Source organism: Bos grunniens, chromosome 7 (genome assembly GCF_055505025.1).
Source record: "Bos grunniens cultivar Pamir isolate PY7600 chromosome 7, Bosgru_T2T1.0, whole genome shotgun sequence".
Taxonomy (NCBI): Eukaryota; Metazoa; Chordata; class Mammalia; order Artiodactyla; family Bovidae; genus Bos; species Bos grunniens.
In genome coordinates this window covers 63,207,134-63,222,975 of record NC_141171.1, presented here as the reverse complement: position 1 = coordinate 63,222,975, position 15,842 = coordinate 63,207,134, and the positions used below count along the sequence as shown (strand labels likewise).

The window sequence follows — 15,842 nt, the reverse complement described above, 5'->3', positions numbered from 1 at the left end:
AATATTAGTGGTGAAAGTGGACACCCTTATCTTGTTCCTGATCTTAGGGGCAATGCTTTCAGTTTTTCACCATTGAGAATAATGTTTGCTGTAGGCTTATCATATATGGGCCTTACTATGTTGAGGTAGATTCCTTCTATGCCTATTTTTTGAAGAGTTTTAATCATAAATGGGTGCTGAATTTTGTTAAAGGCTTTTTCTGCATCTATTGAGATGATCATATGGTTTTTATCTTTCAATTTGTTAATACAGTGCATAACATTGATTTGCATATATTGAAGAATCCTCGCATTCCTGGAATAAAGCCAACTTGATCATGGTGTATGAGCTTTTTGATGTGTTGCTGAATTCTGTTTGCTAAAATTTTGTTGAGGATTTTTGCATCTATGTTCATCAATGATATTGGCTTGCAGCTTTCTTTTTTGTGTGTTGTCTTTGTCTGGTTTTGGTATCAGGGTGATGGTGGCCTCGTAGAATGAACTTGGAAGTGTTCTTTCCTCTGCAATTTTTTGAAAGAGTTTTAGAAGGATAGGCATTAGCTCTTATCTAAATGTTTGACAGAATTCTCCTGTGAAACCATCTGGTCCTGGACTTTTGTTTTTTGGGAAATTTTTGATCACAGCTTCAATTTCAGTGCTTGTAATTGTGTTGTTCATAATTTCTATTTCTTCCTGGTTCAGTCTTGGAAGATTAAACTTTTCTAAGAATCTGTCCATTTCTTCCAGGTTATCAATTTTATTGCCATATAGTTGTTTATAATAGTCTCTTATAATCCTTTGTATTTCTGCATTGTCTGTTGTAACCTCTCCTTTTTCATTTCTAATTTTGTTCATTTGATTCTTCTCTTTATTTTTTTCTTGATGAGTCTGGCTAAAGGTGTGTCAATTTTATCTTCTCAAAGAACCAGCTTTTAGTTTTATTAATCTTTACTATTGCTTCTTTCATTTCTTTTTCATTTATTTCTGCTTGGATCTTTATGATTTCTTTCTTTCTACTAATTTTGGAGTTTCTTTGTTCTTCTTTTTCCATTTGTTTTATGTATAAAGTTAGGTTGTTTACTCGATGTTTTTCTTGTTTCTTGAGGTTTGATTGTATTGCTATAAACTTCCCTCTTAGAACTGCTTTTGCTCCATCCCATAGGTTTTGAATTGTCATGTTTTCATTGCCATTTGTTTCTAGAATTTTTTAAATTTCCCTTTTGATTTCTTCAGTAACTTGTTGGTTAATTAGAAACATGTTATTTAATCTCCATGTGTTTTTGTTTCTTACAGTTTTTTTTTCTTGTAATTGATATCTAGTCTCATAGCATGTGGTCGGAGAAGATGCTTGATATGATTTCAATTTTCTTAAATTTACTGAGGTTTGATTTGTGACCCAAGATGTGGTCTATCCTGGAGAATGTTCCATGTGCAATTGAGAAGAAGGTGTATTCTTCTGCATTTGGATGAAATGTCCTGACAATATCCATGAGATCCATCTCATCTAATGTATGATTTAAGACTTGTGTTTCCTTATTAATTTTCTGTTTTGATGATCTGTCCATTGGCATGAGTGGGTGTTAAAGTCTCCCACTATTATTGTTTACTGTCAATTTCTTCTTTTAGGTCTGTTAGCATCTCTCTTATGTATTGAGGTGCTCCTGTGTTGGATGCATGCTGCTGCTGCTGCTTCTACTAAGTCACTTCAGTCGTGTCCAACTCTGTGAGACCCCATGGACTGCAGCCTACCAGGCTTCTCCATCCATGGGATTCTCCAGGCAAGAACACTGGAGTGGGTTGCCATTTCGTTCTCCAATGCATGAAAGTAGAAAGTGAAAGTGAAGTCGCTCAGTCATGTCCGACTCTTAGCGACCCCATGGACTGCAGAGGTGCAGGCTCCTCCATCCATGGGATTTTCCAGGCAACAGTACTGGAGTGGGGTGCCATTGCATAGATATTTACAATTGTTACGTCTTCCTCTTGGATTGATTCCTTGATCATTATATAGTGTTCTTCCTTATCTCTTGTAATCTTCTATATTATAAGGTCTGTTTTGTCTGATATGAAGACTGCTACTCCAGCTTTCTTTTGCTTCCCATTTGTATGGAATATATTTTCCATCCTCTCACTTTCAGTCTATAAGTGTCTTTAGGTCTGAAGTGGGTTTCTTGTAGACAGCATATATATAGGTCTTATTTTTTAATTCATTCAGCCAGTCTGTGTCTTTTGATTTGAGCATTTAATCCACTTACATTTAAAGTAATTATTGATATAGTTATATTCCTATTGCCATTTTCTTAATTGTTTTGAGTAGATATTGTAGATCTTTTTTCTTATCTTATTTCTTGACTATATAAGTCCCTTTAGCATTTGTTGTAAAGCTGGTTTGGTGGTACTGAATTCTTAACTTTTGCTTGTCTGAAAAGCTTTTTATGTCTCCATAAATTTTGAATGACATCCTTGCCAGGTACTGTAATCTTAGTTGTAGATCTTTCCCTTTCAATACTTTAAATATATCCTGCCATTCCCTCCTGGCATGCAGAGTTTCTGCTGAAAGATCAGCTGAGATTTGTGCTGAGTTTTTGTTTGTTTGCTTGTTTTTCCTCTGATGAGTGAGGCTGAGAGAGGCAGTAACCCTATTTGCTGATGATAGGGTTTGTATTTTTGTTTTATTTGTTGTTTAGATGAGGCGTCCTGCACAGGGTGCTACTGGTGGTTGAGTGATGCCAGGTCTTGCATTCAGGTGACTTCCTTTGTGTGAGTTCTCACTGTTTGATACTCCCTAAGATTAGTTCTCTGGTAGTCTAAGGTCTTGGAGTCAGTGCTCCCACTCCAAAGGCTCAGGGCTTGATCTCATGGGAAGAAACTCACAATGTGCCATCAAGAAGAATTTGTGCATCTGAAGAGCTGTCTGGATTGGAAAACAGAGGTATTCCCTGTGTTCAGAGCTTCTTTGACAATCTTTTCAATCTCTGCCTCCTTTTCAAATCTTCTAAAATACCCTCATATTATATTTATAACTCAGAAAATATTTTAAAATATAGAAGTCAATCTTAAAGAAATAACATAAAATTATTATTTAAAATGCTTTATGCCCCAAGATGTTCATATTATCCTTTACAGTTGTGACAAACTGTAAATAACTTCCATGTACAACAATAAGAGATTGATTAAGTAAATGACGATGCCTCCTTACAACTGATCCCTGGGCAGAAATTAAAAATGATCAGTTCAGTTCAGTCACTCAGTCTTGTCTGACTCTTTGCAACACCATGGACTGCAACATAACAGGCTTTCCTGTCCATCACCAACACCCAGAGCTTGCTCAAACTCATGTCCGTCGAACTGATGATGCCATCCAACCATCTCATCCTCTGTCGTCCCCTTCTCCTGCCTTCAATTTTTCCCAGCATCACAGTCTTTTCCAATGAGTCAGTTCTGCACATCAGGTGGCCAAAGTATTGAAGTTTCAGCTTCAGCATCAGTCCTTCCAATGAATATTCAGGACTGATTTCCTTTAGGACTGACTGGTTTGATCTCCTTGCAGTCCAAGGGACTCTCAGGAGTCTTCTCCAACACCACAGTTCAGAACCATCAATTCTTTGGCACTCAGCTTTCTTTATAGTCCAACTCTCACATCCATACATGACCACTGGAAACACCATAGCTTTGACTAGATGTACTTTTGTCAGCAAAGTAATGTCTCTGCTTTTTAATATCCTGTCCAGGTTTGTCATAGCTTTCTTCCAAGCAATAAGCATCTCTTAATTTCATGGCTGCAGTGATTTTGGAGCCCAAGAAAATAGTCTGTCACTGTTTCCATTGTTTTCCCATCTATTTGCCATGAAGTGATGGCACTGGATGCCATGATCTTCGTTTTCTGAATGCTGAGTTTTAAACCAGCTTTTTCACTCTCCTCTTTCACTTTCATCAAAAGGCTCTTCAGCTCCCCTTCACTTTCTGCCATAAGGGTGGTGTCATCTGCATATCTGAAATGTGTATTAAAAATGATGATCCTGAGGAAATTTTAGTAACTTTTGGAAATGCTAATATTTCTAAGTTAGGAGATGGGAAAAGGGATATAAGATGACATACATATACTTTCAACTGCGGTCCAAAAAAAAAAAGTGCATGGGAGCATGGATAGCAGCCTGGAAGAAATTGTAACAAAATGTTAGCTAATACTTTCTTCCTACACCTAAATCTCACCCCCTTAAAGGGATACAGTAAATTTCAAGATATATAAACTTTCCGAGAATAACTGGATGAGAGTTTGCTAAGGCTCAGAATAGCTCTCTGCACTTGTGAACAGTGGAGGTAATGGTAATGATGGTGGCCTTTTCACCACAGTGTTGCGAAGTGATTGTCTTCCAATTAAAATAAATTAATTAAGAAAAAAAAAAAAACCAGTCTCCTTTTCATCCTGAGTATATTATGGCCTTAAGAGGTAAAGAGACTTGTGTGAGTCACTCGCCAAAATTCTACCAAAACAGACCCCAAACCTCCAAATTCCCCTGCTCTGGACCAGAATTTCGCCCTCCCCTGAGTATTTTTTTTTTTTTTTTGCTTTACCCTCTCCAGTCCCATTTTTCCTTTTGGAAACAGCTGAAAGTATCACTTTGATATTTAAAAATGCAAGTTACTGCCATGTGCCCAAAGTAATAAATGTTTTAGAGTTTCAATTAAATTAAATGTAGAAAAGCTGAATCCTTTTTCTGCATCTAATGATTCGCACAGACCTGTTACCCCACCATCCATTAATTCTAACAAGGTCGGCTCAGTACTGGAGACTCCTCGTGACTGTGTAATGAACCTGGACTGGGTGTGCCTTAAGCAGACCTGCAGAGAGACCTGAAGCCAAGGTCTCTGGAGTTTCTGTGCTATTTCTCTCATCCACCAAAACTCAGGCCTGCGTAGAGGGCAGTTCATACCCGCAAAGGCCAGAGGTGCTAGGGAAATGTGTCTGAGACTTACACATCTAGCTTAGAAGTCAGGAAGCTCCAGCGCTCATTTCTCCTGATGCTTGAGCACAATGGTCTTCCATAGTTTGTTTGCCAAGAGTTGTTTGTGTCTCCCAAGCTAGAATCTCTACTTCTTAAAGGACGACTCCCTAGTACTTATTGGCCATCTACTCTGTGTCAAGCACAGTGCTAGACACTATTATTACCACCGTCTTGCAGATGAGGAAAATCACTGTCAACCTCAGAGTGGTTAAGTAGCTTGCCTAAGGACACACAGTTATGATAATAAGTAGCAGGGATGGAATTTGAGCCCTGAATCCAAGCCCCATCGTCTTAACTACAAAGTTTTTCCTCTCTCTTCTGTTAACCATTCCAAATGGATTGGAGACAGCTCTGGACAGGGTCCATCTTGTTCCCTGTGGCATCTCCAGTGAATCTTATATGATGAAGATTAAATGAGATAATGGAAAAAAAGCCCCTTGACAGAGTGTAGAGATTATTGGTGCTAACACATAAGCAAACATGATTATAGTGCTGGGCACTTAGTAGTGCCCATTAATCTAAATAGATAATTAACTATTTAAAATGAAAGAACTTTACATCTTGACTTCAGAAAACACCTGTCTCAACCCTCTAATTGGTATGGAGAGGAAAATAATTTGGTTAGGAGGATGAAACTAATTAAAAACAGAAAAGGGGTTGAGTTCAAGTCTGTTCTGTCTTCCCTTCCCCAGTGGCTTTAAAAGCCAGCTGCCTGTAGTGCTGGGGCTTTGTAAGGCTTGGAGGGAGTCCCTACAGAATGAAGAAGATGATAAGGAGGGACTAAAGTCCTCCATAATATTGTCCCTCCAACCAGGGTTGTTCAGCCTTTATCCATTTTTAAACGAGGCTTCTGTACAGTACCTCATGGCTCAGATGATAAAGCATCTGCCTGCAAAGCAAGAGACTGGGGTTTGATCCTTTGATCAGGAAAATACCCTGGAGAAGGAAATAGGGAATTCCATGGACAGAGGAACCTGGCAGGCTACAGTCCATGGGGTCGCAAAGAGTTAGACACAGCTGAGCATCTAACACTTTTCCGTATAGTTCATGGGACAGAGGGTTCTACTGAATAAAAAAAAAAAAAAATTCAAAAAGTAGACTTTATATTTATTTCACCATTGGATCATACAGAACTATATAGAGAAATATCAGAGATTTTACACACCCCCCTCAAAACTGATAGATCAACAAGAACAAAAAATAAAGATATAGAAGCTGTTCTTAATGCAATGAATAACCTCAGTTCAGTTCAGTTCAGTCGCTCAATCATGTCCAACTCTTTGCGACCCCATGAATTGCAGCACGCCAGGCCTCCCTATCCATCACCAACTCCGGAGTTCACTCAGACTCACATCCATAGAGTCAGTGATGCCATCCATCTCATCCTCTGTTGTCCCCTTCTCCTCCTGCCCCTAATCCCTCCCAGCATCAGACTCTTTTCCAATGAGTCAACTCTTCACATGAGGTGGCCAAAGTACTGGAGTTTCAGCTTTAGCAACATTCCTTCCAAAGAAATCCCAGGGCTGATCTCCTTCAGAATGGACTGGTTGGATCTCCTTGCAGTCCAAGAGACTCTCAAGAGTCTTCTCCAATACCACAGTTCAAAAGCATCAATTCTTCGGTGCTCAGCTTTCTTCACAGTCCAACTCTCACATCCATACATTACCACAAGAAAAACCATAGCCTTGACTAGATGAACCTTTGTGGCAAAGTAATGTCTCTGCTTTTGAATATGCTATCTAGTTGGTCATAACTTTCCTTCCAAGGAGTAAGCGTCTTTTAATTTCATGGCTGCAGTCACCATCTGCAGTGATTTTGGAGCCCCCCAAAATAAAGTCTGACACTGTTTCCACTGTTTCCCCATCTATTTCCCATGAAGTGATTGGACCAGTTGCCATGATCTTAGTTTTCTGAATGTTGAGCTTTAAGCCAACTTTTTCACTCTTCACTTTCACTTTCATCAAGAGGCTTTTGAGTTCCTCTTCACTTTCTGCCATAAGGGTGGTATCATCTGCATTTCTGAGGTTATTGATATTTCTCCTGGCAATCTTGATTCCAGCTTGTGTTTCTTCCAGTCCAGCGTTTCTCATGATGTACTCTGCATATAAGTTAAATAAGCAAGGTGACAATATATAGCCTTGACGTACTCCTTTTCCTATTTGGAACCAGTCTATTGTTCTATGTCCAGTTCTAACTGTTGCTTCCTGACCTGCATACAGATTTCTCAAGAGGCAGGTCAGGTGGTCTGGTATTCCCCTCTCTTTCAGAATTTTCCACAGTTTATTGTGATCCACACAGTCAAAGGCTTTGGCATAGTCAATAAAGCAGAAATAGATGTTTTTCTGGAACTCTCTTGCTTTTTCCATGATCCAGCGGATGTTGGCAATTTGATCTCTGGTTCCTCTGCCTTTTCTAAAACCAGCTTGAACTTCAGGAAGTACACGGTTGACGTATTGCTGAAGCCTGGCTTGGAGAATTTTGAGCATTACTTTACTAGCATGTGAGAGGAGTGCAATTGTGCAGTAGTTTGAGCATTCTTTGGCATTGCGTTTCTTTGGGATTGTAATGAAAACTGACCTTTTCCAGTCCTGTGGCCACTGCTGAGTTTTCCAAATTTGCTGGCATATTGAGTGCAGCACTTTCACAGCATCATCTTTCAGGATTTGAAATAGCTCAACTGGAATTCCATCACCTCCACTAGCTTAGTGATGCTTTCTAAGGCCCACTTGACTTCACATTCCAGGATGTCTGTCTCTAGGTCAGTGATCACACCATCATGATTATCTGGGTCGTGAAGATCTTTTTTATACAGTTCTGTGTATTCTTGCCACCTCTTCTTGATATCTTCTGCTTCTGTTAGGTCCATACCATTTCTGTCCTTTATCGAGCCCATCTTTGCATGAAATGTTCCCTTGGTATCTCTAATTTTCTTTTTTTTACAGTTTTTTTTTTTTTTTTTTTTTATACAGTTCTGTGTATTCTTGCCACCTCTTCTTGATATCTTCTGCTTCTGTTAGGTCCATACCATTTCTGTCCTTTATCGAGCCCATCTTTGCATGAAATGTTCCCTTGGTATCTCTAATTTTCTTGAAGAGATCTCTAGTCTTTCCCATTCTGTTGTTTTCCTCTATTTCTTTGCATTGATTGCTGAGGAATGCTTTCTTATCTCTTCTTGCTATTCTTTGGAACTCTGCATTCAGATGCTTATATCTTTCCTTTTCTCCTTTGCTTTTTGCTTCTTTTCTTTTCACAGCTATTTGTAAGACCTCCCCAGACAGCCATTTTGCTTTTTTTCATTTCTTTTCCATGGGGATGGTCTTGATCCCTGTCTCCTGTACAATGTCACGAACCTCATTCCATAGTTCATCAGGCACTCTATCTATCAGATCTAGGCCCTTAAATCTATTTCTCACTTCCACTGTATAATCATAAGTGATTTGATTTAGGTCATACCTGAATGGTCTAGTGGTTTTCCTTACTTTCTTCAATTTAAGTCTGAATTTGGCAATAAGGAGTTCATGATCTGAGCCACAGTCAGCTCCTGGTCTTGTTTTTGTTGACTGTATAGAGCTTCTCCATCTTTGGCTGCAAAGAATATAATCAATCTGATTTCGGTGTTGACCATCTGGTGATGTCCATGTGTAGTCTTCTCTTGTGTTGTTGGAAGAGGGTGTTTGCTATGACCAGTGCATTTTCTTGGCAAAACTCTATTAGCCTTTGCCCTGCTTCATTCCGTATTCCAAGGCCAAATTTGCCTGTTACTCCAGATGTTTCTTGACTTCCTACTTTTGCATTCCAGTCCCCTATAATGAAAAGGACATCTCTAGACCTAATAAAATAAGTGAAATTTAGCACCCAACAAATGAAGAGCATCAGTGCTTTCAAGCACTTATGTAACTTTTACAAAAAAAAAAAAAAAGACACAAAGGAAGATTTCAATATCTCAAAGAATCAACTTTATTTAGAATATGCTCTTTGTAGAATAAAATTAACAATTTTTAAGTACAGCTTAAAAATTCAATGTGACTGCAAACAAAAATGAAAAAATTGCTATTGAATAATCCTTGAGTTAAAGAGAAATCCAAGAATGAAATTATAAAACACTTAGGGACTCCCTCATAGTTCAGTTGGTAAAGAATCTGCCTGCAATGCAGGAGACCCTGGTCTATCCCTGGGTTGGGAAGATTCCCTGGAGAAGGGAAAGGCTACCCTTTCCTCTCCAGTATTCTTGCCTGGAGAATTCCATGGACTGTATAGTCCATTGGGTTGCAGAGTCGGACATGACTGAGTGACTTTCACTTTCGCTTTCTAATCAAAGAACAGTGAAATCAATGCATATTGAAACTTGTAGAAAATGGCAAAGCAGTAGTAAAAGGAAAATTATAGCTTTAAGTGGGCTTCCCAGGTGACTCAGTGGGTAAGGAATCCGCCTACAATGCAGGAGACACAGGAGAAATGAGTTCTACTGGATCCCTGGGTAAAGACAATCCCTTAGAGAAGGGTACAGCAACCCACTCCAGTATTCTTGCCTGGAGAATCCCACGGATAGCGGAAACTGGTGGGCTGTAGGCCATAGGATCGCAAGGAGTTGGACATGACAAGCGACTAAGAACACATGCACACACGTAGCTTTAAATATAATTAACAGAAACAATGAAAAGCTGAAGTAGCAAGCTAAGTGTCCAACTTAAGAAAATAAAAGAGCATAAGATATACCAAAGGAAAGTAACACGAATTTTTAAAAATATAGAAACCAGTGAATAAAAAAAAAAATTTAATAACAAAAATGAAAAAATTCAAAATGGAGCTTGAAAATAGTAATAATGTGGGTAAACTGTAGAATGACTGATTTAAAAATTTGAAAGATACCATGCAAAGTTTTAAAACCACAGGTTGATATCAAATATAATTTTTTTAATTTTTAAATTCTTAACTATATGTGAATAAAACAAGACAATCTAAATCAAACATATAAATTTTTTAAACTATACATAATTACTGAAATTAGTACCAAAAAAGAAATATAAAACTCAAGTAATCTAATTATCCATTAAAGAAATTAAGAAGGTAATAAAAATACTTCTTTCTCTTCAAAAAAATCCTGAGGACTGGGTGACTTAATGGACAACTTCTAACAAACTTTTAAGGAAGAGATAGCAATCCCTCTCTTATACAAATTGTTGTTGTTGTTTTTTTTTAAACAAAAAAGAGAGAGAGAAAGATTTTCAATTAATTTTTAAGGCTTATAAAAACTTTACCAAAAGCTAGGAAAGAAAATTACAAGTAAAGAAAAATTATATGTCTATTCATTTAACCATATATATGAAAATTTTGAATAAAATGTTAGCTTTTAATTTTTTCCGGTCTATCATGACTAAGTATGATTTATTCAAGAAAAGTAAATATGGTTAAATAACAATAACAACAAAAAATCATCAATATCATTTTTCACTATCATGCACAAAATAAGAAAAAGTCACATTCTTATCTCAATAAAGGAAAAGGCATTATAAAATTCAATACCTATTTAACTATGAAAAACTGTCAGAAAACCAGGAGTTGAAAGAACTTTCCTTAAGTTGACAAAAGCTATATTCCATATAACTACATCTAATATTCAATTTAATGAAAACCCTTTAGATATATTTCCCTCAAATCTTCAAATCTTTTTAAAATCAAGAATGAGTTAAAAAAAAAAAAGAATAAGTTAAGGTTCCAACTATCACCAGTACCATTCATAATAATACGGGAAACCCTGCCCAATCAATAAGACAAGAAAGGTAAATGCATAATATTAGAAGGAAAGAGACAAAATTGTCATTATTAGTGCTGAAGAAGATTCTTGAGAGTTTCTTGAACATCACTGAGATCAAACCAGTCAATCCTAAAGTCAATCAATCCTGAATATTCATTGGAAGGACTGATGCTGAAGCTCCAATACTTTGGCCATCTGATGCAAAGAGCCAACTCACTGGCTCTGATAAGACTCTGATCAGGTCTGAAAAGACCCTGATGCTGTGAAAGATTGAAAGCAGAGGGAGAAGGGGATGACAGAGGATGAGATGGTTGGATGGCATCACTAATTCAATAGACAGGAGTTTGAGCAAACTCCAAGATATAGTGAAGGACAGGGAAGCCTCGTGTGCTACAGTTCATAGGGTGGCAAAGAGGTGGACACAACTGAGTGACTGAACAGCAACAATAATCATCTGTATTTTTAAAATGAACATAATCAAGACACAAAAAGAACTGATAATCAAATTTGTTAAAACAGCCAGATTGACAATAAATCTATAAAATGTAATAGCATGTGTCTACACCAGCAGTAACAATAGAAAAGAGAAACTTACTTTATAATAGCAACAAAAATGATAAAATAGCTCAGAACAATAAAGGAAGAATATATACCTTTGTTATTTTAAGATAAATTTAATGGCATAATAGAACTGAAGAAAGAGAGAGTTATGTTCATAGTTGCAATTACTTCACATTTGTAACTATGCTAATTTTCCCCTTATTTATCTATTAATTCTGTGCAACTCCAATTAAAATTTCAGGAGAATTTTTTAAGAAATTTGACAAATCATATCCTTCAAATGAGTCATCCTCCCTTTATAAAAACAAGCAAATTGGTTTTTGTTTCCTATAACAAAGGGTAAAAAAAATTCTAACATGAGTTATATTATTAAAATTGTCCAATAGGACATTATCTCAGGACATTTGCATGTGCTTATTCCCTCAATCTTCAACACAGCTGGATGATTTTCGGTTTTTAGGTCTTGAGTTAATTCTAGAGTCCTTTCCTAACCACCTCATGGAAAGGAGGTCACCTTTCTCACTATCCACTATCTTATTCAACTTCATTTTCATTCACGCCTTATACCAAGTTTATAACTACTTATCAGTCAACTTGTTTTTGTCTGCTTCCCCTATTAGAATGTAAGCAGCAAGAGAGTGGAGACTGAGTCTGTCTTCATCACCATTATCTACCCATGCCTGACACAGCGCCTGACACCTAGCAGGGTTTCCAATAAATATATACGAGTAAATGAACACATCACAACATATCCCTCAGCCTTTCTAGGGAAAAGTCAGGAAGGGAAGTCCACATTTACTCATCACCTCCTTCAGTTGAGACAAGCAACAGAGACAAAAGAGAAGAAAGAGGTGAGGAGAAATGTGGAACATGGTTCCAGGGGAATCTGCGGAGGTGGATGACGTGCCAACCCTGTACCTGCTTCTGAGAGGAACCCAGAATCATCAGGTAACCCAGAAGAGGTGGTCCCTGTCTTCAAAGAGCTTTTCATCCCATACAGAAACCTTTAGAGTAAGGAGCAGCCAGGGAAGAGGATAAAAGGCACAAGAATAGCAACTCCAAAATTATGCTTCATTTTCGCAGACACTATTAGCATCTTATGGCAAAATAATTTGTGAACCTAATAGAGAACACAGAGAAGCAAAGAACAGATGCATCTCGACCATACCAAGGGGGGAAAGCTGCAATTAAACCGACATCCCTTATCCAACAGCCTGCAGGCTCTACGGCTAGGCTCAGGGTTGGTGCTGAGTCTCTTTCTTCCTTGGTAACTTAGTCTCATTTTCCCCTTCTGATGTCTTACTGTAGTAATAGGTTTGTTATTACAGCTCTGAAGTCAGAGCAACACACCAGAGCAGGGGAAATGAGAGGGAGAAAAACAAAAAAAGCAGAACATGAACAAACGGCTCTTGCCTGAGAGCTCATGCTCCGTTAAGATTGGAAGGAAGGACCGTGTGCTCTTGCTACCATTTGCCTTTCTCCTCCTGGCACTCTCTGAAATGAGCTGCAGGGTAACAGAGGGGACTGTCTTTGGAGGGTGGATGCTCGTGGCCCTGAAAGAATTAAATTACATTCAACAGGCACATACTTACCTCCCCATTAGGTGAAGGAAGGAGGAGGGAGCTTACAAGTAGTAAATGTCCCTTCCCTGCAAGGCTCTGGGAACTGAGGAAACACTAGCAAAGAGGAAAGCCAATCCCCTCACCTCTCACTCACCTGCCATGGCTATTATACACTCTTGGGAGAGAGACAGATAAACAAACAAATAAGATAGATAAGCTGAAGAATTGATACTTTTGAACTGTGGTGCTGGAGAAGACTCTTGAGAGTCTCTTGGACAGCAAGGAGATCAAACTAGTCCATCCTAAAGGGAATCAACCCTGAATATTCATTGGAAGGACAGATGCTGAAGCTGAAGCTCCAATACACAGGTAGCCAAAGCTACCTGATGTGAAGAGCTGACTCATTGGAAAAGACCCTGATGCTGGGAAAGATTGAGGGCAGGAGGAGAAGGGGACAACAGAGGATGAGATAGTTGGATGGCATCACTGACTCAATGAACATGAGTTTGACCAAACTCAAGTAGCTAGGGAAGGACAGGAAAGCCTGGGAGGCTGCAGTTCATGGGATTACAAAAAGTTGGACACAACTAAGTGACTGAACAACAACAAGATAGATAAGACAAAAAATTAAAATACAAGATTGCAGGAACAGATGCAAGCAAATCTGGAATTCCATCCTGCCAAGCGGCTGTTTCACCTGGGAAACTGGGCTTGCAGGAAACGCTCTAGTCTGCAGAGCAGTAAGCAGGAGTCCAGAGAGTGACAGGACCCTAAGAACAGACAAGGCGGAGCTCCCTGAGGACGGAGGGGATCCTCACCTCAGCCGGCTGACACACCAGCCACAGGGCTGTGACTTTCAGTGAAAAACCATGGCTCCCCACCCACCACCGCACTCCCCCCACAACGCACAATCCCCGCCTCAGCTTTGTAGCCGTCCTCACGCACGGAAACTCTTATGTCTTTTAATTACATGAAAGAAACGTGCATCCTTTGTCCGGGTGTGTTAGTATCTCTTCATCAGTCACAGTTACCCTTGAGACAACCACACAAAGGTAATTTCAGAGAGTGACAGAAGTCTAAGGAGGAACAAAACCAAGGAATATGACATTGAGGGGCTGGGAAGGGGAAAACAATATTCTCTTGGATGTTCAGGCAAGGCCTCTCTGAGCAGAGGATGAACGCGGGCCCTCGGGGCCAAGATCAGACAGAGGGCACAGCAGAAGCCAGCTCCTGGAGGTAGGAGCGAGTCTGAGCACTTGAAGGGCAGACTGAAGGTCACGTGGCGAAACTGGTGCTTCTGGTGTGACCCTCCCAGACCAGTAGCATCAGCATCTGTGGGAACTGACGAGAAGGAAGCATTCCTGGGTCTCATGAAAGAGTCAGAAACTCCAAGGGTGCAGCCCAGCTATGTGTGTGTATGTGCGTGTTTAACAGGTCATCCAGGTGATGCCAGGGCACACGCAGTATGAGAGCCATGAGGCTGGAGGGTAGTGAGACAGGAGTGGACTTGCGGGAAGGGCTGAGCCAGCCTCCTTTAGAAGTGAATTCCCAGATCACGAAACAAGTCAGCCTGTTCATCTGAGTTTTTCATCATTATATCCTCAGCACTTACCATGTTGCCTACTACAGCGTAAATGCCCAATACTTGCTTATTGAACAAATAAATTAATATAAATATAAATAATGAGCCTCTAAATTTTTGATCCCATACCAGGTACTGGACAAAAATAGGTAAAATCACCAGTAGCTTGTGATCTACAAATGGGGAAAAAAGAGACAAATGCAAAGAAAAACTGAGAGCACTAGAATCAGATGCACTGATATTGGCAAGGAACGAGAGGTGAGATCTCCTAAAGCAAGGAGGGTCAGAAAAACAAAAAAGCAGACAGAGGAGCTCAATAAACACAAAGGTGTCAGCATTTACTTTTGGGGCGAACAATGTAGTTCATTAACCCCCAGGGAATGACTGTATTAATGGCATGGACCAACTATCATTCACTTCTTGTCTCCAAGTAAACCAGAAATGTTATATTGATTCAATCTATCTAAAAAAACACACAAAATAAAAGTCTCGACTTAAATGGAAAAATCCTCAGCTTTATGGAAAATTCCACTATCCAAAATGCTTCATTTCCAGAGGTATTTTAGATAGCCAAGATTTTTACTATATTGCTTTTTTTTTTTTTTTCACCAAAGCGCTCTCACAACCCAGAGTAGGGAATATTGGTGCTAACCAACTCTACCTGGAAGCCGGCCGGAGACCTCCACCTCGAAGAGCCTTCTGAGCCAATGCAAGTAGGGAAACCCAAGCCAGCCAAGACCCTCTAGCTGTCAGGACATCAGCAAGGGCATGAGTCACTCTGAGCCCAGACGCCAGCCTCTCTATTGAACCTCTCTGTAACAGAGTGGATTTTAATAGACTCTTCCTCCCCTCCTTCCTACCTCCTGTTCTGGCAGTTAGCAGATTCCTGAGATGAAAGCACCTCCCAGATTTTCTTCATGCACCTCTGTCTTCAGATCAGAGAGTGCCTGGCTCATGTCAGAGGACATGGGAGCCGGCAAGAAAAGCCTTACCTTCTTCTGATCATTTAACAGGCAGGAAGTCCTTGACTGTCTAATCCAAATCCTTCTGGCTGCATGAAGTCTGCTTCTCTCATTGAATTAGGAAGATCCCTCCGCTAAGGAGAAAAAAAAAAGTACTTCATTATGGATGTAGCTGTTCTCAACTGATTTTCCTTCTTCATCTACATTTCCAAATCTTGACTATTTGTCTTACTGGTTTTTTCTATCACTGTTCTCCTGTCAACAGTCTATGTTTCATAAGGACTCACTTCCTGTATAAGTGAAAATACCAGTGAAATAACCCTGAAAGTTACTTTTTTGGGTGTGTTTAGTGCATGCACGTGCACACACATACACACACACAATATGATATTAACAAATATACTTGGACTCTAAACATCAAAAGTGTCTACACGTGGAC

The 15,842-nt window shown here is 39.3% G+C and overlaps 1 long non-coding RNA gene across 1 annotated transcript in view; it reads right to left on the bottom strand.

Moving 5' to 3' along the window:
- The window catches only part of LOC147369714 (uncharacterized), a 694,358-nt gene extending 678,816 nt beyond the window's left edge, over positions 1-15,542 (bottom strand). Inside the window, exon 1 of the long non-coding RNA XR_015167800.1 lies at positions 15,434-15,542. This is a non-coding gene — a long non-coding RNA (uncharacterized LOC147369714). The remainder of the gene's footprint in view (positions 1-15,433) is intronic.
- Between the last annotated feature and the right edge of the window lie 300 nt (positions 15,543-15,842).